Source organism: Nerophis ophidion, linkage group LG14, assembly GCF_033978795.1.
Source record: "Nerophis ophidion isolate RoL-2023_Sa linkage group LG14, RoL_Noph_v1.0, whole genome shotgun sequence".
Lineage (NCBI taxonomy): Eukaryota > Metazoa > Chordata > Actinopteri > Syngnathiformes > Syngnathidae > Nerophis > Nerophis ophidion.
In genome coordinates, this window is record NC_084624.1 from 26,521,431 (window position 1) to 26,547,941 (window position 26,511).

Sequence of the window (26,511 nt, forward strand, 5' to 3'; positions counted from 1 at the left end):
GCACTATTTCCTTTTTTGACATTAAAGTCATGTTTTTCATCTCTGTATCCTAAGGTACAAGACCGACAGAACCTGACAATAACCATGTATCTCCAGATTTGAGCTTTTTAAAATCTGAAACATAAAATACAATACATTTTTGTTATGTATTTAAAAATATATATATTGCATTCTTAGAAAAGCATCGACAGAGGTACCTGGAGATACTTTAATTTAATTACTTTAATTCTGTGACACGGCTCGTACCTTGAACAAGTGGTGCTTATCCCTCTAAACAACACAATTTTAACCTGGACCATCCATCCATCTTCTTCCGCTTATCTGAGGTCGGGTCGCAGGGGCAACAGCCTAAGCAGGGAAACCCAGACTTCCCTCTCCCCAGCCACTTCGTCTAGCTCTTCCCGGGGGATCACGTGGCGTTCCCAGGCCAGCCGGGAGAAATAATCTTCCCAACGTGTCCTGGGTCTTCCCCGTGGCCTCCTACCAGTTGGACATGCCCTAAACACCTCCCTAGGGAGGTGTTCGGGTGGCATCCTGACCAGATGTCCAAACCACCTCCTCTCGATGTGAAGGAGCAGCGGCTTTACTTTGAGTTCCCTCCGGATGGCAGAGCTTCTCACCCTATCTCTAAGGGAGAGCCCCGCCACATGACGGAGGAAACTCATTTCGGCCGCTTGTACCCTTGATCTTATCCTTTCGGTCATGACCCAAAGCTCATAACCATAGGTGAGGATGGGAACGTAGATCGACCGGTAAATTGAGAGCTTTGCCTTCCGGCTCAGCTCCTTCTTCACCACAACGGATCGGTACAACGTCCGCATTACTGAAGACGCCGCACCGATCCGCCTGTCGATCTCGTGATCCACTCTTCCCTCACTCGTGAACAAGACTCCTAGGTACTTGAACTCCTCCACTTGGGGCAGGGTCTCCTCCCCAACCCGGAGATGGCACTCCACCCTTTTCCGGGCGAGAACCATGGACTCGGACTTGGAGGTGCTGATTCTGCGGTCACCAAAACCGGAACCCCTCAACGCCTTGACTGCGCCTAGAAATTCTGTCCATAAAAGTTATGAACAGAATCGGTGACAAAGGACAGCCTTGGCGGAGTCCAACCCTCACTGGAAATGTGTTCGACTTACTGCTGGCAATGCGGACCAAGCTCTGGCACTGATCGTACAGGGAGCGGACCGTCACAATAAGACAGTCCGATACCCCATACTCTCTGAACACTCCCTACAGGACTCCCGGAGGGACATGGTCAAATGCCTTCTCCAAGTCCACAAAGCACATGTAGACTGGTTGGGCAAACTCCCATGCACCCTCAAGAACCCTGCCGAGAGTATAGAGCTGGTCCACAGTTCCACAACCAGGACGAAAACCACACTGTTCCTCTTGAATCCGAGGTTCGACTATCCGGCGTAGCCTCCTCTCCAGTACACCTGAATAAACCTTACCGGGAAGGCTGAGGAGTGTGATCCCACGATAGTTGGAACACACCCTCCGGTCCCCCTTAAAGAAAGGAACCACCACCCCGGTCTACCAATCCAGAGGTACCGCCCCCGATGTTCACGCGATGCTGCAGAGTCTTGTCAACCAAGACAGCCCCACAGCATCCAGATCCTTAAGGAACTCCGGGCGGGTCTCATCCAGCCCCGGGGCCTTGCCACCGAGGAGCTTTTTAACTACCTCAGTGACCTCAGCCCCAGAAATAGGAGAGTCCACCACAGATTCCCCAGGCACTGCTTCGTCATAGGAAAACGTTTTGGTGGGATTGAGGAGGTCTTCGAAGTATTCCTTCCACCTATCCACAACATCCGCAGTTGAGGTCAGCAGAACACCATCCGCACCATACACGGTGTTGATAGTGCACTGCTTCCCCTTCCCGAGGTGGCGGACGGTGGTCCAGAATCGCTTCGAAGCCGTCTGGAAGTCGTTTTCCATGGCCTCCCCGAACTCCTCCCATGTCCGAGTTTTTGCCTCCGCGACCGCTGAAGCTGCACACCGCTTGGCCTGTCAGTACCTCTCCACTGCTTCCGGAGTCCTATGAGCCAAAAGGACCCAATAGGATTCCTTCTTCAGCTTGACGTCATCCCTCACCGCTGGTGTCCACCAAGGGGTTTTAGGATTGCCGCCCTGACAGGCACCAACTACTTTGCGGCCACAGCTCCAATCAGCCGCCTCGACAATAGAGGTGCGGAACATGGTCCACTCGGACTCGTTTGGGCCTGCCAGGTCGGTCCGGCATCCTCCCCCACCATCGCAGCCAACTCACCACCAGGTGGTGATCGGTAGAAAGCTCTGCCCCTCTCTTCACCTGGGTGTCCAGCACATAAGGCCGCAAATCCGATGACACAACTACAAAGTCGATCATGGAACTGCGGCCAAGGGTGTCCTGGTGCCAAGTGCACATATGGACACCCTTATGTTTGAACATGGTGTTTGTTATGGACAATCCGTGACAAGCACAAAAGTCCAATAACAAAACACCACTCGGGTTCAGATCCGGGCGGCCATTGTTCCCAATCACGCCTCCCCAGGTTTCACTGTCGTTGCCAACATGAGCGTTGAAATGTCCCAGTAGGACAAGGGAATCACCCGGGGGAGCACTTTCCAGTACTCCCTCGAGTGTACCCAAAAAGGGTGGGTACTCTGAAATGCTGTTTGGTGCGTAAGCACAAACAACAGTCAGGACCCGTCCCCCCACCCGAAGGCGGAGGGAGGCTACCCTTTCGTCCACCTGGACCATGTCTTTGTAAAATAAAATAAAACATTTTGGATAACAAATATCGTAAATGTGAAAATGAATAAAATAAAATGTACTTGAAACAACTTCAGTAGTTTTATGAAAAAATGTAATAATAATGTTCTGCATTTACACTGAAGAGTGGACTTTTACGGTATTTCCTTCCAGCTGCTTTGCTGTCAAACACACCATCGGCAGCTTTTCCTTATTTTCATTGATAAATGTCCGCTGTTTAGATAGTATTTTAACCTTTTTGTGCTTCTCAGCCCTATCTTTTACCTTTTGGAAAATCTCTAGCGATAAGCTAATGCTAAGGAGTAAGACCAGATGTTTTGGTCGGATCTCAAAGGATTCACTGTGGAATTCTTTACGCCAACTAGCGGTTGGGAGGCTCGAAACTCCAATTTTTGCTCGCAATCTAAAGCATAACACTTAGTCAAGTGACAGTTTGTGTCACTAAAAGCTAACAAGCTGGGGCATTCATAGGCCAATTTTCCACTCTATCTCTAAATGTTGCTTTTTGAAGTCCAAAACTCCCCAAAAACTGTAAAAAAATATATTTTTAAACCTGAATTTGTTTTTCTGAAAACAAGAAAATGTGGAGATACAATGGTACCCCAACTTAAGAGTTGTTTGAGACAAGAGCAGACTTGGATAATTGTTATGTTTTAAGTTGCAAGCTAATATTTCAGTAACAAGTAGCCCCTCCATTAGTTGGTGTAATTAGTGTCACAACATATCTGATCTTACTCACTAGCACTAGCTTGTGGCTGAACTTCGACAAAACTTTTTTTCTTCAAACCATTATCTTTGAAAAAACAGGACTGCGTGTGTTGTTTGAGATTCAAATGTTTTGAGTTAAGAGCTCTTTTACAGCACCGATTAAGCTCCTACATCGAAGTACTCCTTTATTGCCACTGTCCAAACAAAAATATTTATATGGACAGTATATGTGTATGTATGTATGTGTGTACGTATGTACATGTATATGTATGTAGGTACATACGTATGTACATAAATATGTATATGTACTGTGTATATGTATGCATATATATACAGTATATATATATAAATATATATATATATCATATATGTATCATAAACTGTATGTGTAATATAATATTATAATATGTATATACTGTATGTATGTACACTTGTACAGTATATATGTTCCTTCATGACTGCACTTAAATGTAGAATATATGTAGAATATATTTATATTATTCATATATATATATATATACATGTTGTATATTATTTATTATTATTATTGTCTATTGTGAGCGAACTGTTGTGCTGAATTTCCCCCAGGGATCAATACAGTACTTTCTATTCTATTCTGTTCTATTCTATCCATGTATAGTCTATATATATGTGTGTGTGCACAGTATATATTGTTACTTTACGTATATACATGTATGTGTATGTATATATATATATACACAAACACACACACATATATATACATATATATATGTATATATATATATATATATATATATATATATATATATATATATATATATATATATATATATGTGTGTATCATATATGTGTAATATATTATTATAATATGTATATACTGTATGTATGTATGTATGTAGGGCTTCACTGTGGAAGAGGGGTTAGTGTGTCTGCCTCAGATTACGAAGGTCCTGAGTAGTCAGGGTTCAATCTCGGGCTCGTGATGTTTCTGTGTGGAGTTTGTATGTTCTCCCCGTGAATGCGTGGGTTCCCTCCGGGTACTACGGCTTCCTCCCACCTCCAAAGACATGCACCTGGGGGTAGGTTGATTGGCAACACTAAATTGGCCCTAGTGTGTGAATGTGACTGTGAATGTTGTCTGTTTCTCTGTGGTGGCCCTGCGATGAGATGGAGACTTGCCCAGTTTGTACCCCGACTTCCGCCCGATTGTAGCTGAGATAGGCACCAGCTCCCCCCGCGACCCCAAAGGGCATAAGTGGTAGAAAATGGATGGATATACATATATATATATATATATATATATATATATATATATATATATATATATATATATATATATATGTATATATATATATATATATATATATATATATATATATATATATATATATATATATATATATATGTTTATCTATACATATATACATATATATGTATATATATATATACATATATATATATATATATGTAGGTGTGGGAAAAATCACAAGACTACTTCATCTCTACAGAACTGTTTCATGAGGGGTTCCCTCAATCATCAGGAGATTTTAATGGAAGCATTCACATACAATGGTTTATATAGAGCACAGAGTGGGTGGGTACAGGCAGGCGTAGGGTGTGGTGATTGGCTCATGTGTTACCTAGGAGGTGTTTCCGTCTGTGTCGGCATGTTGAAATGATTTCACTGCGCTTGTTGAGGGATGAAAGATCTGGATGATATATAATAAACAGTTTCTCTTTTAAGCATAGGTTGCATCTTTTATTACCACTGTTGTAAGGTGTGCTGGATGCAAGAATTTGCCATGTTATTGAATATTCAACATTATTGTCTTTAAGGTTCCAAATGTGTTTGCTGAGTTCTGTAGAATTCTGCAAAGTCTGGTTTCTAAAGGAGGCGTTTTGATTATTCCATCTTGTTTTGAACGCTCCTTCGGTTAATCCTACGTACGTGTCGGATGTGTTAATGTCCTTGCGTATTACCTTTGCTTGGTAAACGACTGATGTCTGTAAGCACCCTCCGTTGAGAGGGCAATCAGGTTTCTTGCGACAGTTACATTCCTTATTGGTTTCAGAGTCGTTTAGTCTGGGGGTAGGCAGTCCTTTTGCAATTGCTTTGTTGTGGTTTGAAATGATTTGTTGTATGTTATTCATACAGCTGTAGCTCAATTTAATGTTGTTCTTGTTGAATATTTTTCTTAGGGTGTTGCCTTTGGGGAAGTGTGTGTCGATCAGAGTGAGGAACTTGCGGCCGATGTTGGTTGAGACGTTTTTACTGAATGGCGGATTGTACCAGATGATGTTGTTTCGTTTTCAGCTCTTTTTTGGTTGGTTTCCTGGAGTGGGTTCATAGGTGAGGGTGAAGTTGTATCCGCTTTCATCAAGTGCTTTCTGGTACGGGGGGGTTGCTTGGTCGAATTCAGCTTTTCTAGATGACAGCATCGATAGCCTTTTATTAATTCCGGTAGGTATTCTTTTCGTGGTGGTGGGTGGGTGGTTGCTGTCATGGTGCACGTATTGGAGTGTTGTGTTGGGTTTCGTGAATGGTTGGTAGCAGTTATTTCTCAGGTTGAACGTGACGTCGAGGAAGTTGACGGTTTGCTTGTTGGCTTCAATCGTGATCCGTAGGCCGTTTTCTTTGAAGATTTGGCATATGCGCTTCTTGGTGTTCTCGCTGCTCCTTGGCGAGGCGCGGCACACTGCCAGTCCGTCATCACGGTAAATACCAAGGTTCAGGTTGAGGCTAGCAAGCTGGGAGAGGAGGAAACTCCCAACGAGTTCGCACGTTTCTGCTCCGTCAAAACTCCCCATAGTAACATCAAATGTTGAATTGTTCTTTTTTTGCCATGGTGTACTGTTGTGGATGAGTATGGAGTTCTTTGCGTGGATGATGATGTTTCTTTCGTTGCCTGTGATTGAGTCGTAGTCCGAGGCGAAGTTTAGTGCTTGGGTCAGTAGGTCTTGCGTGATGGAAGGGTAAAATTCTTCGATGTCGAAGGAGATAAAGTTGTGTTGTTGTTTGTCTTGGATGTTGTTAAACTATTTGATTACTGCTGCTGTATTTCTCCATTGGTTGAGTGGTGTTTTGTCCTTGATTTTTGTGTTGATTCTGTCCAGGATTATTTTGCTGATTTTTCCTATTTCGGATTTAGTTGGGTTTATTAGTCGGCATGTTGGGTTATTTGCGAAGTTGTGATGAAGGCTTATTTGTTGTCCATATATATATATATATATATTTATCTATACATATATATAGATATATATGTATATATATATATACATATATATCTTAATATATATGTATATATACATATATAAAGATATACAGTATATGTGTATATATATGCATATATATATACATACATATTTATATGTATATATATGTATATATATATATATATATATATATATATGTATATATATATATATATATATATATGTAAAGATATATATATATATATATATATATATATATATATATATATATATATATATATATATATATAGGCACCAGCGCCCCACGCAACCCCAAAGGGAATAAGCGATAGAAAATGGATGTATATATATATATATATATATATACATATATATATATATATATATATATATATATATATATATATATATATGTATATATATATATATATATATATATATATATATACACACATATATATATATATATATATTTATATATATATGTATATATATATATGTATATGTATATACATACTAGGGGTGTGGGAAAAAAATCGATCCGAATTTGAATCGTGATTCTCACATTGTGCGATTCAGAATCAATTCTCTTTTTTTTTTTAAAAATCGATTTTTTTTTTTTAATCAATCCAACAAACAAATAAACAGCAATACCATAACAATGCAATCCAATTCCAAAACCAAACCTGACCCAGCAACACTCAGAACTGCAATAAACAGCAATTGAGGAGACACAAACACGACACAGAACAAAACAAAAGTAGTGAAACAAAAATGAATATTATCAACAATGGTATCAATATTAGTTATAATTTCAGCATAGTAGTGATTAAAAATCCCTCATTGACATTATAATTAGACATTTATAAAAAATAAAAAAAAAGAACAGTAGTGTCACAGTGGCTTACACTTGCATCGCATCTCATGAGCTTGACAACAGTGGTGTCCAATGTTTTCACAAAGATAAAATAGGTCATATTTTTGGTTCGTTTAATAGTTAAAACAAATTTACATTATTGCAATCAATTGATAAAATATTGTCCTTTACAATTATAAAAGCTTTTAAAAAAAATCTACTACTCTGCTAGCATGTCAGCAGACGGGTGTAGATCCTGCTGAAATCCTATGTATTGAATGAATACAGAATCGTTTTGAATCGTAAAAATATCGTTTCTGAATTGAGAATCGCAGTGAATCGAAAAAAATCGATTTATGAATCAAATCATGGGACACCCAAAGTTTCGCAGCCCTAATACATACGTACACAGTCGTGGTCAAAAGTTTATATACACTTGTAAAGAACATAATGTCATGTCGTGAGTTTCCAATTGAAATTAGAGCACATACTTGTTGGTCACAAAAAACATTCATGAAGTTTGGTTCTTTTATGATTTAATTATGGGTCTACTGAAAATGGGACCAAATCTGCTTGGTCAAAAGTATACATACAGCAACATTGTGAAAGTTTTGCACTTCCGGGTTCTTTAGACCACCAATCACGGACTTGACAGCTGCGTTCATGGTTCTGAACAATGCTTTATTTTTCAATACATGTCCCTTTTTGTGCTTTTCAGTCATCGGCAGGCTGAGTGCCGCTCACTGCGCCTCCCCCGTCAGTAGTGGCAAGAGCCGCATCCCCCACTCCTCTTCCGGCCACGCGCATGCTCTTGCTGTGGCCGCAAAAATGTCCTTAAAGTCATGGGGCTCTTTTTTTTTACCCCATGCGCTGCACGGTGACGGCCGCTGATGTTGGCCGTGCCGCGGCCACGTGGTCCGCCAACGCCTGCAGGATCTGGCTCCGCTGGGCCATCTGTTGGCGGACCGCCTCGAGCTGCTGGTGGCTGTTCCCTTCCACCTCGGCGAGCATGCCCGCGAGAGCCGTCCGGGGGTCGTCCTCCCTCGCCTCCGGTGGTCCAGCCATGTTGGGCGCCAAATTGTGGAAGTCCTGCACTCCACCAATCAAGGACATGAAAACTGCGTTCATGTTTCTGAACAATGCTTTATTTTTCAATAATCGTCCCTTTTTGTGCTTTTCAGCCATCGGTTCTTGTTTCAGTTCTCGCTCTCGCTCTCGTTCGTGCTCCAACTTCCCTCTCCTTCCTGGCTGCTGCCTTTAACAGAGCGACAGGTGATTAGATAAGCACGCCCAGGTGGGCCATCTATGCACCTGTCGCTGATGTCAGACTCGGTTACAAACGCGACAATGGGAAAGTCGAAGGAACTCAGCACAGATCTGAAAAAAACGCATCATTGACTTGAACAAGTCAGGAAAGTCACTTGGAGCCATTTCAAAGCAGTTTATGGTCCCAAGAGCAACTGTGCAGACAATTGTCCGTAAGTATAAAGTACACGGCACAGTTTTGTCACTGCCACGAACAGGAAGAAAAAGCAAGCTATCACTGCTGGGTGAAAATTGGTCAGGCTGATCAAGAGTCAACCGAGAACCACCAAAAAGCAGGTATGCAATGAATTGGAAGCTGCTGGAACACAGGTGTCAGTGTCCACAGTCAAGCGTGTTTTGCATCGCCATGGACTGAGAGGCTACTATGCAAGAAGGAAGCTCTTGCTCCAGAAGTGACACCTTAAGGCTTGTCTAAAGTTTGCTGCTGATCACATGGACAAAGATAAGACCTTCTGGAGGAAATTTCTGTGGTCAGATGAAACAAAAATTGAGTTGTTTGGCCACAATACCCAGAGATATGTTTGGAGGAGAAAATTAATCCCAGGAACACAATAACTACCATTCAAGCATGGTGGTGGTAGTATTATGCTCTGGGCCTGTTTTGCTGCCAATGGAACTGGTGCTTTCCAGAGATTAAATGGGACAATGAAAAAGGAGGATTGCCTTTAAATGCTTCAGGACAACCTAAAATCATCAGCCCGGAGGTCGGGTCTTGGGCGCAGTTGGGTGTTCCAACAGGACAATGACCCCAATGACACACGTCAAAAACGATAAAGGAACGGCTAAATCAGGCTAGAATTAAGGTTTTCGAATGGCCTTCCCATAGTCCTGACGTAAACCCCATTGAGAACATGTGGACAATGCTAAAGAAACAAGTCCATGTCAGAAAACCAACAAATTTAGCTGAACTGCACCAATTTTGTCAAGAGGAGTGGTCAAAAATTCAACGAAAAGCTTGTGGATGGCTACCAAAAGTGCCTTATTGCAGTGAAACTTGCTAAGGGACATGCGTCCAAATATTAACATTGCTGTATGTATACTTTTGACCCAGCAGATTCGGTCAGATTTTCAGTAGACCCATAATAAATTCATAAAAGAACCAAACTTCATGAAGTTTTTTTGTGACCAAAAAGTATGTGCTACATATATATATATATATATATATATATATATATATATATATATATATATGTATGTATGTATGTGTTACATATATATATATATATATGTATGTATGTATGTGTGGGAAAAATCACAAGACTACTTCATCTCTACAGAACTGTTTCATGAGGGGTTCCCTCAATCATCAGGAGTCTTTTGATTTTTCCCAAACATACATATTGCGCTCTACCACGGTATCGAGCACTATTCTCTGGATAATACAATCAAGTTATTTATATATATATATATATATATATATATATATATATATATATATATATATATATATATATATATATATATATATATATATATATATTTAGTGTTGATGCGTTCCCGACAAAGTTAGACAGGAGAAAGCCTTTGCTTGAATTTGAATGAGAAAATCGACACTTAAGGCTAAGATTACAACATTTGAAACCAACATCGAGGATTAAAATGTACAGGATGATTAAAGCTCGAAAACAGAATTGCACAACTTTGGTGACTGATTGCACTGCTGATTCTTCTGCTGCTGCTGCTGTCACCTGCTCTGCCTTACAGCGTGTTTCCCTTTCTGTTCTTTGTCTCCACCTTTCTGTCTTTGTTGGGGCACATTGAAGTGTGTCTTCATTTGCATCCATGCATAGGGATATGCTGTGTGTGTGTTCGTGTGTGTGTGTGTGTGTGTGTTTGTGTGTGTGTGCGTGTGTGTGTGAGTATGTGTGTGTGTTTGTGTGTCTGTGTGTGTGTGTGTGTGCGTGCGTGCGTGTGCGTGTGTGTGATGCTGCTGGTAATTCAGCCACATCTCACCTGTGAACATGCTGTAATATGATGCTGTTCTCAGTGACAACTACATGTTTTGAGCTGGGACCCCTAAAAAAAAGAGTAATTATGTGCACACATATGATGTTACTTTAAGTTGTAATGCTCCACACCACGCTTAGTCCTAATTTTTCTCCCTAACCGCATTGTCCATGACACTTAGGTCACATGACCGTGGTAATCCCCGCTTGGGTTCTGAATCAGCTCCTAAAGCCACAGTGCAGATTAGCACAGGAAAAGTACAGAGTGGGAGACTTTAAACGCGGGGGCTTTCCCCGTGCTGGCTGTCGCTAGCTGCTAGCGCCCCTTGTTGCCATAGCGCCATCTGTTTCTGGTCAACCTAATTATCTGAGGGTTTTTTTTTTTTTGTTCGTTTTCAAAGCCACTTCCTGAAGCACAAATAATAGAACAACTCTAATATAAAGTAACTTGCGGAGAAGATAGAAATAAAGTTCATAAGTACTGTATACTAATGTCACAATACAAGTGTATACTTGTAAATATGCTGTTTTAATAGCTTTTCAGACTTAGCAGACGTTATTGTTTCAGTTTGCAAATACATTCTGTAAGCACTAAAGAGCTGACTAGAAACATAAAAGTGTATAGAACATCATGTAACACATATGCCGTTTTACTGTGTCTAGGCCAAAAAATTAATTATGAATGCAAATTCCTCTCAAAACAGTACTATTGTGACACATGTACTCGACTTTTCTGCCAACATAAGAATGAAATAAAACTCGGGGTGTCAAAGTTAAAGGGCAACAGCACTTTTGGGGGGAATTTTGCCTACAATTCACAATTCTTTATGAGAGACAAGACCACATATGTTTTTTTTAATGTGTTCTAACTCGTAAATGAACGTGAATAAAAGTCCGCTTTAGGGTCGTCCCGATTCCCATATTTTGATACTTTTTGATACTTTTCAAAATGAAGGGGAACACAAAAACATGACTATAACAAGTCATACAGTACCAAAGACTATAAAAATGGGACCCATTACCTCCCTGCTTGGCACTCGGCATCAAGGGTTTTAATTTGGGGTTAAATCAACAAAAAGGATTCCCGAGCGCGCCCACCGCTGCTGCCCACTGTTCCCCTCACCTCCCAGGGGGTGATCAAGAGTAATTATGAATTTGCATTCATAATTAATTTTTTGGCCTAGACTATTAGGGTACATTAAACTCGTAATTCATAATTAATTTTTTGGCCTACACTATTAGGGTACATTAAACTCGTAAATGAACGTGAATAAAAGTCCACTTTAGGGTCGTCCCGATACCCATATTTTGATACTTTTTGATACTTTTCAAAATAAAGGGGACCACAAAAACATTACTATAACAAGTCATACAGTACCAAAGACTATAAAAATGGGACCCATTACCTCCCTGCTTCGCACTCGGCATCAAGAGTAGGAATTGGGGGTTAAATCAACAAACAGGATTCCTGAGCGCGGCCACCGCTGCTGCCCACTGCTCCCCTCACCTCCCAGGGGGTGATCAAGGGTGATGGGTCAAATGCAGAGAATAATTTCGCCACACTTCGTGTGTGTGTGACAATCATTGATAGTTTAACTTTAACTTTAACATTATTAGCTTTATTTTAACAAAAACTATTAGGGTACATTAAACATATGTTTCTTATTTCAATCGAATTACAATTGTGTCCTTAAATAAAATAGTGAAAATAGAACAATAGCTTGTCTTTTAGTAGTAATAAGGCAAACATCCATCCATCCATCTTCTTCTGCTTATCCGAGGTTGGGTCGCGGGGGCAACAGCCTAAGCAGGGAAACCCAGACTTCCCTTTCCCCAGCCACTTCGTCTAGCTCTTCCCGGGGGATCCCGAGGCGTTCCCAGGCCAGCCGGGAGACATAGTCTTCCCAACGTGTCCTGGGTCTTCCCCATGGCCTCCTACCGGTTGGACGGGCCCTAAACACCTCCATAGGGAGGCGTTCGGGTGGCATCCTGACCAGATGCCCGAACCACCTCATCTGGCTCCTCTCGATGTGGAGGAGCAGCGGCTTTACTTTGAGCTCCTCCCGGATGGCAGAGCTTTTCACCCTATCTCGAAGGGAGAGCCCCGCCACACAGCGGAGGAAACTCATTTCGGCCGCTTGTATCCGTGATCTTATCCTTTCGGTCATGACTCAAAGCTCATGACCATAGGTGAGGATGGGAACGTAGATCGACCGGTAAATTGAGAGCTTTGCCTTCCGGCTCAGCTCCTTCTTCACCACAACGGATCGGTACAACGTCCGCATTACTGAAGACGCCGCACCGATCCGCCTGTCGATCTCGCGATCCACTCTTCCCTCACTCGTGAACAAGACTCCTAGGTACTTGAACTCCTCCACTTGGGACAGGGTCTCCTCCCCAACCCGGAGACGGCATTCCACCCTTTTCCGGGCGAGAACCATGGACTCGGACTTGGAGGTGCTGATTCTCATTCCGGTCGCTTCACACTCGGCTGCAAACCGATCCAGTGAGAGCTGAAGATCCCGGTCAGATGAAGCCATCAGGACCACATCATCTGCAAAAAGCAGTGACTTAATCCTGCGGTCACCAAAGCGAAACCCCTCAACGCCTTGACTGCCCCTAGAAATTCTGTCCATAAAAGTTATGAACCGAATCGGTGACAAAGGACAGACGTGGCGGAGTCCAACCCTCACTGGAAATGTGTTCGACTTACTGCCGGCAATGCGGACCAAGCTCTGGCACTGATCGTACAGGGAGCAGACCGCCACAATAAGACAGTCTGATACCCCATACTCTCTGAGCACTCCCCACAGGACTTCCCGAGGGACACGGTCAAATGCCTTCTCCAAGTCCACAAAGCACATGTAGACTGGTTGGGCAAATGCTGCAGAGTCTTGTCAACCAAGACAGCCCCACAGCATCCAGAGCCTTAAGGAACTCCGGGCGGGTCTCCTCCACCCCCGGGGCCTTGCCACCGAGGAGCTTTTTAACTACCTCAGCGACCTCAGCCCCAGAAATAGGAGAGTCCACCACAGATTCTCCAGGCACTACTTCCTCATAGGAAGACGTGTTGGTGGGATTGAGGAGGTATTCGAAGTATTCCTTCCACCTATCCACAACATCCGCAGTTGAGGTCAGCAGAACACCATCCGCACCATACACGGTGTTGATAGTGCACTGCTTACCCTTCCTGAGGCGGCGGACGGTGGTCCAGAATCGCTTCGAAGCCGTCCGGAAGTCGTTTTCCATGGCTTCCCCGAACTCCTCCCATGTCCGAGTTTTTGCCTCAGCGACCGCTAAAGCCGCACACCGCTTGGCCTGTCGGTACTTGTCCACTGCCTCCGAAGTCCTATGAGCCAAAAGGACCCGATAGGACTCCTTCTTCAGCTTGACGGCATCCCTCACCGCTGGTGTCCACCAAGGGGTTTTAGGATTGCCGCCCCGACAGGCACCAACTACCTTGCGCCACAGCTCCTATCAGCCGCCTCGACAATAGAGGTGCGGAACATGGTCCACTCGGACTCAATGTCCAGCACCTCCCTCGTGACATGTTCGAAGTTCTTCCGGAGGTGGGAATTGATACTTTCTCTGACAGGAGACTCTGCCAGACGTTCCCAGCAGACCCTCACAATGCGTTTGGGCCTGCCAGGTCGGTCTGGCATCCTCCCCCACCATCGCAGCCAACTCACCACCAGGTGGTGATCGGTAGAAAGCTCCGCCCCTCTCTTCACCCGAGTGTCCAAAACATAAGGCCGCAAATCCGATGACACAACTACAAAGTCGATCATGGAACTGCGGCCTAGGGTGTCCTGGTGCCAAGTGCACATATGGACACCCTTATGTTTGAACATGGTGTTTGTAATGGACAAATTGTGACGAGCACAAAAGTCCAATAACAAAACACCACTCGGGTTCAGATCCGGGCGGCCATTCTTCCCAATCACGCCTCTCCAGGTTTCACTGTCGTTGCCAACATGAGCGTTGAAGTGTCCCAGTAGGACAAAGGAATCACCCGGGGGAGCACTTTCCAGTACTCCCTCGAGTGTACCCAAAAAGGGTGGGTATTCTGAACTGCTGTTTGGTGCGAAAGCACAAACAACAGTCAGGACCCGTCCCCCCACACGAAGGCGGAGGGAGGCTACCCTTTCGTCCACTGGGTTGAACTCCAACGTGCAGGCTTTAAACCGGGGGACAACCAGAATTGCCACCCCAGCCCGTCGCCTCTCACTGTCGGCAACGCCAGAGTGGAAGAGGGTCCAGTCCCTCTCGAGAGAAGTGGTTCCAGAGCCCTTGCTGTGCGTCGAAGTGAGTCCGACTATATCCAGCCGGAACTTCTCCACTTCGCGCACTAGCTCAGGCTCTTCCCCCCCCAGTGAGGTGACGTTCTACGTCCCAAGAGCTAGCTTCTGTAGCCGAGGATCGGACCGCCAAGTGTCCTGCCTTCGGCTGCTGCCCAGCTCACATTGCACCCGACCTCTATGGCCCCTGCTATGGGTGGTGAGCCCATTGGAGGGGTGACCCACGTTGCCTCTTCAGGCTGTGCCCGGCCGGGCCCCATGGGAACAGGCCCGGCCACCAGGCGCTCGCCATCGTGCCCAACCTCCGGGCCTGGCTCCAGAGGGGGGCCCCGGTGACCCGCATCCGGGCGAGGGAAATCTGGGTCCATGTTTTATCTTCTTCATAGAGGTCTTCGAGCTGCTCTTTGTCTGATCCTTCACCTAGAACCTGTTTGCCTTGGGAGACCCTACCAGGGGGCATAAAGCCCCCGGACAACATAGCTCCTAGGATCATTGGGACACGCAAACTCCTCTACCACGATAAGGTGGCAGCTCAGAGAGGAGATAAGGCAAACAAAGGCTCCTAATAAGCGGTAGAAAATGGACGGATGGACAATATATTACTGTATACGTCAGCAGCTAAACTAGGCAAACAAAGGCTCCTAATTTAGCTGCTGACGTATACAGTAATATATTGTCCATCCATCCATTTCCTACCGCTTATTCCCTTTGGGGGTTCAAGGGGCAGTAATATATTGTGTCATTTATCATTCTATTATTTTGTCAAAATTATAAAGGACAAGCTGTAAAAATAATTATTCATCTACTTGTTAATTTACTGTTAATATCTGATCATTTTCTGTTTTAACATGTTCTATCTTTACTTCTATTAAAACGTAAAAATCACTTATTCTTCTGTTGTTTGATACTTTAAAATACTTTACATTGATCCGATACCAAGTAGTTAAAGGATCATACATTGGTAATAATTAAATTTATCAAGTGTCCAGGGACTTCTTTCCTGAGTTTATGAATCTAATATACATTTAAAAAAAAAAAAGATTTTGTAACGATTAAAAATATTGATGTAATCATAGTAGTATCGACTAGATACGCTATTGTACTTGGTATCATTACAGTGGACGTCAGGTGTAGATCCACCCATGGCATTTGTTTACCTTGTGACACCAACGAGCTATTGTATCCTCCTACGGTGTGTAGGGAAGCATGTTTAGCTATTCCCCATCCTGCAGGGATGATACTTGTAAGAAACTTATTTGATTTGTCGACATGGAGGCGAGGACTAGTGATTCAAAAGTAGCTAAAACACTGCCAATTGCGAATGTACATTAACTAGCCATGTCTTAAAGCACCTCTACGTGGGGGCGTTTCAGTGTTATAACTTCACCGTTATCTTTATTTTTTTCAGGCCAAAATGCGTCCATTCTCTTTTTTCTGTCTACACACTGTGTCTGCTTGAAAATACTCCATGATTGTGCGTTGCCAAACATGCTCCTCAGCTCTTAAAACCAGCAATGTCACGACATGATGAGGCGTCGTCATGCCTGTTAAAAAAAAGGGGTGCAGGTACCGGTACTTTTTAGAGGCAGTATAGTACTGAGTATGATTCATTACTATCTCCGTACAATAGTGTACAAGCCTACTGCCCTCGCAAACAAAATCACAAAAATGACTTTAACAAGAATATTGCTGTAATACTAAACATGTAAAAAAGTAAACACCTACAATAACATCGGCAGAGGAGGAGCGGACAGAGGGAGAAGGAACAGGTGCAGGTGAATGGGGAGTCGTGTCACCGTGTTTGCGCCTTGGAAGTCTGCTCTGGCAAAAGACCGGTCTCAACACAATTAAAACTTGATGTGGTTACTTCCTGTTCTGTGCTCGGGTCATGCTCGCTATTATTATCCTCCTCGCAAATAGTCTTTTTTTTTTTACCTCACCGCGATTCCCTCCTTTGGTCTACTGAGTTTTTGTCGCTTTGGGAAAAATGGTCAAAAGACGTAAAAAAGTCAAAGAAGAGGCACACATGCTGAAGTGTTGAGACGTAACTCCTCCTGCACAGGAAGTGAAGTGGATGGCGGCGCCTTTGCAGCAATGTTTTCCTCTGCTTTCTTGCCTGCAGGCGCCTAAGTGAAGAGAGACATGGCTCGCATGTTGGCCTTGATCGAAAAGTTCGTAAATCTAAAAGTTCACAGAAAGAGGGCACTAAGAAGTGGGCAGGCAGAAACTAAAGGGTAGTCTGACAATAATATTGCATGTAAGCCAGACCTGGGCAAAGTACGGCCCATTAAGATTTTCAATCCGGCCCACCAGATGTTCTACATCATTTTTGTTAGACCTTTAACATCAAAACTGTAGCCGCCATTTTGATGTGCAGTGCTGTTTTTAAATGACTGTAAGTCTTGAACTATAGGAAGTAGGGGTGTAACTGTAGACGAAAACATTTGGGATACAGTTCGGTTCATTTTCGGTACAGTAAGAAAAAAACAAAATATAATTTTTTGGGTTATTTATTTACCAAATTTGTGAACAATGGCTTTATCCTTTTAACATTGGGAACACTAGAATAATTCTGCCCACGTTAATCCACATTAAACTGCCTCAAATTGTTGCTTGGATTAAATAAAATGACACAACTTTTCTTCTACATATAAAAAGTGCAACATTAAACAATTTCAAGTCAACTCATCATGCTTAATTTATTACAGCATTTGGGAAGCCTGTAGTTAATTTTTATTATGGAAATGTTATATTTTTGTCAACATGTGATAGCAGGGACCCTGCTATTCAAAACTAGGCTGCTACATCACTAATGATTCATGTAACTATTGCTGAAAAAATAGTACAATAACAATAGGAGAGACTATTCGTCCCTAAACACCATGGAGTTCAAGTGAAATAACAGACAGACAGGGCTTTGCTGCTCCTAACACACACACACACACACAACACAGCAAAATGAGCTAACGTTACGCTAAAAGCTAATTAGCCTTCACCTCAAGCCAGGACTGCGAACAAGCTGAGCTGAAGTTTAGGTTTCTAGAACGTCAACGGGCTCATAGTGAGGTTACTAGTAGTTGGGAGGTGTTTATTCTAATTTGGGGCAGAGTACGCTGCTTTATGCTCCCCTGCTAAAGACCTATCTGCTCGACACTGAAGCATTGACTCCATGCGCTCTGAATACGCATTGCTGATTGGCTGTTATCGCTTCGTATGTAAACCAATCAGATGGTTGTGTGGGTGGGACAATGCTGGGTGCTGAGAGAGGCAGAAGAAGCAAAGCAGCTTGTTAAGACTTTAGCTTGTTCGGTACACCCCCGTACCGAAACGAAACCCCCGAACCGAAACGGTTCAATACCAGTACACGTACCGTTACACCCCTAATAGAAAGTATTTAAATGGTTGAAATCTGCACCTTTGGGTGTTATACGAGTTATTACGGTAATCTACGTCACAGCAGCTCAAACCAGGAACAAAACAGAGTGGGCGGGGTTTGTTTTCAGAGCAGCCAGCCCCAAACGCATTTGTCAGGAACAGATGCGGAAGCAAATTTGTCCAAAAAATGTCTGCATAAAAGTGATAAATAATATATCATATTGTAGGTGTTTATTACACTTTGCATTAATTTTTTGCTGTTTTTTTAATTTTTGTTGAAGAAGATGTCTAAGGAGGAGCTTGTCTGAGAAGTCAAAGAGGAGCCATGTTCATATGTTGTTAATGTTCAGTGTTTTATTGTTCATAGTATATATTGTAAATCTCACTTTCTTTATTTTCATGTACATTTTTGTGTGTCCCGTTCTTTAAAAAACTGTAAAATTCAATTCCATTTTTTTTTTTGAGGTGATCTGTCATAACTTTTTCAGAATTCTATCGGACATTGTGACTTTTGGTATAAATGTTCCTGAAAAAAAGGGACCCAAACACATATACTGTACTGCAGATTTTTACAGATAAATGACTATATAACATTTAAATAATATTATTATTTTGACATGGTTGTAAACTTAAAGTAGTTTAGATATAATTATTGAATACGATTGTTAAATTTTTGTTGTGTTTTGCATGATTGTAAAAGACACACAACTGTTGAGGAGCTGGTCTGAGAAGTAAAACAGGAGAGATGTTCATATGTTGTTAATATTCAGGGTTTTATTCTTCATAGTTAATATTGTAAATCCCACTTTCTTTATTTTCATGCACATTCTGGGTGTAGTAAAAAGTAAAAACTGTAAAATTACATTCCGTTTTTTTCATCGGACATCGGGACTTTTGGATTTAGGGTTCCTGAAAAAAGGGGACCCAAGCGCATACTGTACAGCAGATTTTTACAGCTCAATGTGTATATATCATTCATATACACATACACATTGGCCCCCCAGACACATTTCTTCTCTCAATGTGGCCCCCGAGTCAAAATATTTGCCCAGCTCTGATGTAAGCAGAGGCCGCCACCATCAGCATGCAGAAACGGCACAAGGACACAATTGTTGCCTCGCCATCACTCATTGCTGAGAACCTCAACACGGCTCGCATGTTAAAAATAGCGCGTCTGCCTTGTCTTGTGCCCACCGACGTGCATAATTATAAGTCTTTGTGCTCTTCGCGTGCTCGGCCAGTGATCCCATTACCTCCATGGAAACAATGAAGGGGTTGTGAGACAACGGCGTCAATGGTAACCCGGTTTCCCTGGTGAAATGAATGTCGCTGGCTCATATCCTTCAATAATGGCCTGTATATGCGAGTGATGGAGTGAGCGAGTCCTCATGTTGGCCATAGCATGTGTTACTGTAGCGCCGCATTAGCAGAAAATACAATAGCGCCACACCAGAAACCCCGCGGGTGTCATCTATCTAAGGAAAATATGCATACAACGTGGGGATGATTTGCATAATATGACAGGCCTTAAGCATTATAGCGTTCAAGTGATGTACGATGAAATCTGCCCCACGCCCATTTCACCTTGAAACTTGCCTGGATTGGTCGTAATTGTATGCAAATGTGTATATCAGGGCTGTCAAAGTTACCGCTTTAACTTGTGCGAATAATCACAAAACATGGATCATGTCTTAACACAGATTATTCGCAAAATGTATTCATTCAAAGCATGCAAAGATAAGTAAGGAGACTTGATTGTACTTTAGATAAAACTGTTTGAACAATAACATTTTGTGTATTCAAGTAAGGAATGTTCCTGTTTGTGTTAAATGTAAATATAAACGGAATACAATGATTTACAAATAACTTTCAAACCATATTCAGTTGAATATGCTACAAAGACAACATATTTGATGTTCAAACTGATAGACATTTTTTTTGTGCAAATAAACATTAACTTTAGAATTTGATGCCAGTAACACTCATCGAGGGTGGACGCTCCCTTTTCCTCTTCCTTATCTCTCATGCTTGCTCCTTTGTCTTGTCTTGTCTTAACTTTCTTGTTGCCTCTTTTTGAACTGCTCTCCAAATCTAAACATTGGAACTATTTAACTGGCGTCAACAAAATTGGCAAGATCTTGGGTTTGGGGGAAGCTGCTGTCGTGACGAAGCGGTTGTTGCTGGACACACGACGGACTCTTGGGAGAAGAAGGAGGGCCGCGTGCCTGGCGACCCTTTTCTGTCGAGGACGTGCAGATATCCACCTATTCGGAATTATGACAACAGGACATCTGCTGATTGGAGTAAGCGTTGCTCTGGTTTGTTGACAAATTGGAAGTTGCTGGCAGTCTTCAAAGTACGCCAAAGCTGCCACAAATGATAGGAGGATGCGGGAAGAACTGTGGATCACATTGGACTGTCTACCCCGCAGTTTTTGAGGACCAGTCATAGACAATTTAGAGTGAAAAGAAAATTTTATTTTCACCCGCATACAAAACATTCTAACTTGGATTGTTTCCCTGGCTTCGAGACTCTCCCGAAGGACGGTGCACTGAAGACACAACAAACTTCTTTCTTGTCTCTCATGGACACACACCTGTTTTTTTTTACTTTGGACTAGCGACTGCACATTACATCAAGGCCACGGAACGGAGACACACTACGGGCTTAAACACACACACATATCAATCAATCAATCAATCAATGTTTATTTATATAGCCCCAAATCACAAATGTCTCAAAGGACTGCACAAATCATTATGACTACAACATCCTCGGAAGAACCCACATCCACAAAAATATACTTCACATAAGCAGCATGGCCGGAAACCAACATTGAATGACCGTGACCTTTGATCCCTCAGACAGCACTGTATCAAAGACCGACATCAATCTCTAGAGCAGGGGTGGGCATTACGTCGATCGCGATCGACTGGTCGATCTCGGAGGGTGTGTCAGTCGATCTCAAGCCAGGCATTAAAGAATATACATAAAAATGAGCAATCATCAATCATACCAAGACTCACTTTCGTCAGTTGTTTGACATTCTCGGCACCCGAGGATCTTGTGATATGACGCTGGCTGCTGCGAACTCATATTTAAGAAAACGATCACTAACAGGGCGGACGCAGAGAAACACATTTTATTTCTAGAGACTCCGTACCTACTGTCAAAACTCTAAAGACAGTTCCTGTCTTCACCATAAAAGACCTGTTTCATCCAGCCTGTGCTAACAAAATAAGAGTCTCAGAAAGCTAGCGTGCACAAGCTAGCAAGCTACGGAGTTTGATGCCAATGAATTTCTCCCCTGGTCTCAGCGACCGCTTTCTCACTTGCTTGCCCACCCGCACACTCACTAACGTCACTCACCTGCTGCCAGACATTAAAAGGCCACACACATATGCTACTCTCATAACAAAGTGTTTAAAAACGAGTATGCAAGTTGGACAAATGAGATGCCAAATCCAACCACTTTCATGTGGTATTGGACAGAAAGGAGGACTTTTTTTTTCCTCCATTTGAAAATGCGGACGTTATCAGCACCACTGTCTAATTCCAATCAATGCAAGTCATCAGAATCAAATACACCAACTTATATTCTTGTCTTCATGAAAGAAAGGAATCTATGTTTGTTAAACATGCTTGTATTATCATTAAACACCATTAACTTGTTAACAAAAATGTCTCTTTCATAAATAAATAAATATAAATTATAAATAGGAATGAGGTAGATCTCCTCGACTTGGTCAATTGAAAAGTAGCTCACCTGCAGAAAAAGTGTGAGCGCCCCTGCTCTAGATGATGTCACCACAAGGGCTCAGGAACACTTCAGAAAACCACTGTCACTAATTACAGTTCGTCGCAACATGTACAAGTGCAAGTTAAAGCTGTACTATGCAAAGCAAAAGCCATTTATCAACAACATCCAGAAATGCCGCCAGCTTCTCTGGGCCCGAGATCATTTAAGATAGACTGATGCCAAGTGGAAAAGTGTTCTGTGGTCTGACAAGTCCACATTTCAAATTGTTTGTGGAAATATTCGACATTGTGTCATCCGGACCAAAGGGGAAGCGAACCATCCAGACTGTAATCGACGCAAAGTTCAAAAGCCACTAGCTGTGATGGTATGGGGGTGTATTAGTGCCCAAGGCATGGCTAACTTACACATCTGTGAAGGCACCATTAATGCTGAAAGGTACACACAGGTTTTGGAACAACATTTGCTGCCATCTAAGCTCCGTCTTTTTCATGGACGCCCCTGCTTATTTCAGCAAGACAATGCCAAGCCACCTTCAGCAAGTGTTTCAACAGCGTGGCTTCGTAAAAAAAGAGTGCGGGTACTTTCCTGGCCCGCCTGCAGTAAAAACCTGTCTCCTATCGAAAATGTGTGGCCCATTATGAAGCGTCAAATACGACAGCGGAGACCCCGGACTGTTGAACGACTGAAGCTCTACATAAAACAAGAATGGGGAAGAATTCCCCTTACAAAGCTTCAACAATTAGTTTCCTCAGTTCCCAAATATTTATTGAGTGTTGTTAAAAGAAAATGTGATGTAACACAGTGGTTAACATGCCCTTTCCCAACTACTTTGGCACATGTTGCAGCCATGAAATTCTAAGTTAATCATTATTTGCTAAAAAAAAAAAAGTTTATGAGTTTGAACATCAAACATGTTGTCTTTGTAGCATATTCAAATGAATATGGTTTGAATATGATGTGCAAATCATTGTATTCCGTTTATATTTACATCGAACACAATTTCCCAACTCGTATGGAAACGGGGTTTGTATTTTATTTATCTATTTGGTGTGGACTAGGGTTGTCTCGATACCAATATTTTGCTACTTTTCGATACTTTTCTAAATAAAGGGTACCACAAAAAAATTCAATTAATGGCTTAATTTTAACAAAAAATCTTAGGGTACATTAAACATATGTTTCTTATTGCAATCCAAGAACAATTTTGTCCTTAAATAAAATAGTGAACTATTTGACAACTTGTCTTTTAGTAGTAAGTAAACAAACAAAGGCTCCTAATTAGTCTGCTGACGTATGCAATAACATATTGTGTCATTTATCATTCTATTATTTTGTCAAAATTATGAAGGACAAGCTGTAAATATTAATTATTAATCTACTTGTTCATTTACTGTTAATATCTGAATTTTTTCCGTTTTAACATCTTCTATTAACACTTCTGTTAAAATGTAATATTCACTTATTCTTCTGTTGTTTGGATAATTTACATTCGTTTTGGATGATACCAATTTACCGTATTTTCTTGAAATGCCGCCGGGTAATTGTTATCCGCATGCCTCGTTTTACCGCAGGGTCAACCTCGTTTTGCAAAATAATTAGCGCATGCTTAGATTTAGCGCATGCCTAGAAATTACTGCCGAGTCAAACTTGTTTAGCAAAATAATTAACGCATGCCTCGGTTTACCGCCGGGTCATACTCGTCACATCACGAGTGTGTAACACTGGTGGGAAATAAGCCATATTTCCTGTCATGGCATCTCCTCATATTACCTGCGCCGTTTCCACGTTTAATCTTGCTAGTTTAACACAGGCGCTCACATGACCCGCTGCAGCCTATCGCGGTCTACATAATCCAGCGTTCCAAGATGTCTGCCAGGTGCGGTGGCTAAGCCTGGGGACATCCGAAGCTGGTATGTTTTAAAGTTGTCGTTTGTCTGCATATCGTAAAAACAACCGTCCAACATTTTACAACTAATTGTAAACTTATAGGTGCCGACCATCAGGGCCGAGTTGCGATGAGATAGTGTGTCGATGTTAAGATATTAAGCCGAGTTGATAAGTGAATTTGTTAGCTAATAGTAGCTACTAGCCGTACCCATGTATTTTCTATGGGCGGTTAGCATTGGGTTTTAATTCCGTTTCCTCCAATGTTTCTGATCCGATTGAATTTATATTTATGTCGAGTCTTTATTTTGGGTGCTTACATACGGTGACTGAGTGTTGTGGCGTTTTAAGACCATCTGCATTTTTTATGCTACATATTAACTGTTCCGAAGGTTTGCATATTTATGTAATTGTTCCTTTAGTTCTACAAATAGTAGATCGTTTCTGTCAAGGGTTTAATTATTATAATTTATTTCTATTTCATATGTGTCGTTTGGAAAGGTAAAATGTGTTTCTTTAAGTTGTTTAACCCTTGCTATAGCTTCGGTTGCTATGGTTTCCGGTTGCTATGGTTACGGGTACTTCCGTTTCCGCCGGAAAAGTGTTAAAAGAGCTCCGGCATTAACAAGCAACGAAGCGTCAGTAATACTACACGGGAGATAGTTCACCACGGTTGCAGTTCAGAGAAATAACCACAATAAGCTTCCTATTTCAGTGTGTTATAAGTGACAGTTTATAAGTTGCACTCGTTAAAGTTTAGGACGTTTGGGCGCTCACGTTGCCAGTAGATGGGACGGGTGTGCTAAGTGCAGCTCGCACGTGTGTTTGTTTGCTGCACAGTGACTTCACGAACGGCAGGTTTAGTCATGTATTAGTTAAGTTTGTTAAAGAGACCCTCTCCTCTGTGACTGTTTACTATTTGGAGAGCGAGTCTGGAACATTATAAAGAGTTTAGTTGTGTGCTATCGTGGCTACATTGCTGCGAGAGAAGTAGACAGCGAGAGTTGGGAAGGTAGCGTGTAAGTGGGGACGAGTGTATAAGTGTAATTAATGTGTGTTTATTATTGTCTGGTTATTATATGTTGATGTGGTGTATATAGTAAATTGTTCAACTATATAAGCGGTCTCCTCTCATTCTCTCTTAGACTAGATTTATTGGGTGAATAGTGAATAATTGAAGCATCCCCCCCAAGGTAAAATACAGTCCTTTACAGGCTCCCGTACATAAACGTTTTTTTTTATTAAATGTGCTTTTCATGAAAGTATCCTTACATCACACTCAAATTCATAAGCGCAGGCCTAAATTCACCGCATGCCTTTGGTAAGCGCCGGAGTGAGAAGAGGTTTTAAAATAATTAGCGCATGCTTACTTTTACCGCCTGCCTTTGGTAAGCGCAGGAGTGAGAAGAGGATTAAAATTAATTAAAGGAAATACGGTAGTTATTGCTCCGATACCAAGTAGTTACAGGATCATACATTGGTCATATTCAAAGTCCTCATGTGTCCAGGGAAATATTCCCTGAGTTTATAAACATATTATGAATTTTTCCAAAAAAAAAGAAAAAAGAGCTTGTGACGATAAAACATATCAATTACAGCTGGGCGATATTGACTTTTTTTAATGTCCCGATATTTTTAGGCCATATCGCGATATACGATATATATTACGATATTTTGCCTTGGCCTTGAATGAACACTTGATGATTCTATGTGTATACATTAAAACATTCTTCTTCATACTGCATTAATATATGCTACTTTTAAACTTTCATGCATAGAGGGAAATCACAACTAAGTCAATTGACCAAAAGTGTATTTTGTAAAGTTATTAAGCAATGGCACAAACATTCAAGGTTTTTTCCAAAACATAAATTGCAAGATTGTCAGAGACATTTCAAGTGTCAAATAAAAATGAGTTGCATAATAGGAAAAAGTCCTGCGTGACAACGTATACTCGAATATTACAATGTAGTCATTTTCTATATCGCACAGAGACAAACCCGCGATATATCGTATATATCGATATATCGCCCAGCCCTAATATCGATGTACTCATTGTAGTATCAACTAGATATGCTATTGTACTTGGTATCATTACAGTGGATGTCAGGTGTAGATCCACCCATGGCATTTGTTTACATTGTGACGTTGGTGAGCTATTGTATCCTCTAACGGTGTGTAGTGAAGCATGTTTAGCTATTCCTCGTCCTGCAGGGATGATACTTGTAAAAAACGTACTTTATTTGTCACCATGGAGGCGAGGATTAGTGCTTTAGAAATAGCTAAAACACTGCAGACTGCGGCTGGACATTAGGCAGACTTGATGGTTCTTTAGATAAAATTGGTAGAAAGTTTTGAACAATAACATTGAATGCATTGAAGTATCACATTTTTAAAAATAACAA

The 26,511-nt window shown here is 41.9% G+C and overlaps 1 protein-coding gene across 2 annotated transcripts in view; it reads left to right on the plus strand.

Annotated features, from left to right (window-relative positions):
* LOC133568376 (adenylate cyclase type 1-like) overlaps positions 1-26,511 on the plus strand; it is a 160,603-nt gene that overhangs the window by 82,455 nt on the left and 51,637 nt on the right. The gene's annotated exons all lie outside the window — the stretch shown is intronic.